The 1,671-nt window shown below is 29.9% G+C and overlaps 1 long non-coding RNA gene across 1 annotated transcript; it reads right to left on the reverse strand.

Annotated features, from left to right (window-relative positions):
* Window positions 1-191: 191 nt before the first annotated feature.
* On the reverse strand, window positions 192-1,406 carry LOC109586975 (uncharacterized). The gene is made up of 6 exons (XR_002187331.1): window positions 1,267-1,406; window positions 1,037-1,072; window positions 916-981; window positions 473-578; window positions 278-313; window positions 192-227 (listed from the first exon to the last, which is right to left on the reverse strand). It is a non-coding gene; the product is annotated as an uncharacterized LOC109586975 (long non-coding RNA).
* Window positions 1,407-1,671: the final 265 nt, after the last annotated feature.

A 1,671-nucleotide genomic window follows, 5' to 3' on the forward strand; every position in this document is an offset into this window, starting at 1 on the left:
ATGAAACAAATGATACTGTTGATATTAATGTACATGTGTAGTAAACTTTGTAATAAAATACAAATGATATGATTTTTATGAGTTGTAATCTTTTACATGCACACACTTCTTTCTTTAATTAAGAAAATTAATTAAAAAATAATACCAAAAATAACAAAAATAAGCTAATTATTTTCATTCCATTGACAAACTATAAAATATCACAACTTTTTTAATTCTCCTTGTCCCTGTTCAAAGTACACATATAATGTGTAAAATTATGAATCATTAATCTTACTGCAGTACTACTCTTGTCAGGGCTTGCTTTTTTAGTCTGCAATAATAGTTATAATGAAAGGCTATATGATTTAGACAAACTGGCAATGTTGTAAAAAAGTCATGTTATGTGCCTTCAAAGCAGGTTAATTCAGTTTATATGGTACAGTAAAATCTATTGTGTATAGATGTATATGCATTGTAATTATTTACTTACTGGCTCAGCTGATATCTCATCATCATAGTGACGATATCTCATCATCGTGATAGTGACTTGTTGACAACTGTTTCTTTTCTGGCTGAGGTGATAAGGCCAATATTGGCTATAAAAAAGAGTAAATTACATGTACTGTACATGTATGTACAATATGTAAAATAGATACACAACTTTAAAAATTTTATTTCTTAGTAAATCAAGTGATCAATAACTTAACATTATAGATACAACAGGGCGCCTTTTTTTGAGGGCTATAAATTCCGCAGATTTCACAATTTTTTTAAAGATTCGCGAAAATTACTTTCGCAAAATCAAATTAATACAGTACAAGATGGCAGACAGCATAAATTCGCAAAAATTAAATCCGCGAAATAAAAATCCACGAAATTTATAGCCCTCAAAAAAAAGGCGCCCTATGGTACATGTACATAATACAATCTTACAGTAGTCTGGTGGGGTTGACGGCATATACTTCTCTTAGTTGGCTGGGCTGTGTCCTTTTGTTGACTCTGTTAACATAATATGGTATACAGTGTACATTGTAGTTCTAATGAAGTTCCTTACTGGTGTTAATACTGTCCCTCTAGTAACTTGAATTTCCTAAAGTTACATCAGTTTTAATGGCTTAGTTAAAATTGCAGTGTTGTAAAAAAAGTCATTAAAAACTTAAAATAAAAAATAGTCAATATGCCTTCAATGTAGGTTAACTATCACCAGTTTATATGATACATGTACATGACCACACCTTCTATTGTGTGTGCATATACATGTATTTAAACAAATTATTTACTTACTGGCATTACTGACAGCTCATCATCAAAAAGACTTGTTAACATCTCATGCCTTCCTGGCCATAATGAGGACACTGGCTATAAAATGACATAAAAAAATATAAAGTAATAACATTACATGTATAATGACAGTGTTGTCACAGAAAATGATTACTAATAATGCAGGCTTACATGTAATTAGTATAAGCAAGAGTACATAAGTACATGTATCATAGATTACACATAGCTCATGGTTTTTGAATTTTTTGTGAGTGGCTTTAAAATCGCAAAAATTAGTACTCGCATTGATTAATAATTCAGAGTTATTCATTAAAAAAGAACTAAATTGCAAAGCTAGTACACGCTAAATCAATACCATTAATAAATTTCAAATATCTGTCTACTTGAAATAAGTGGCTTTAAGGTATA

Source organism: Amphimedon queenslandica, unplaced genomic scaffold, assembly GCF_000090795.2.
Source record: "Amphimedon queenslandica unplaced genomic scaffold, v1.1 AMPQUscaffold_12725, whole genome shotgun sequence".
Taxonomy (NCBI): Eukaryota; Metazoa; Porifera; class Demospongiae; order Haplosclerida; family Niphatidae; genus Amphimedon; species Amphimedon queenslandica.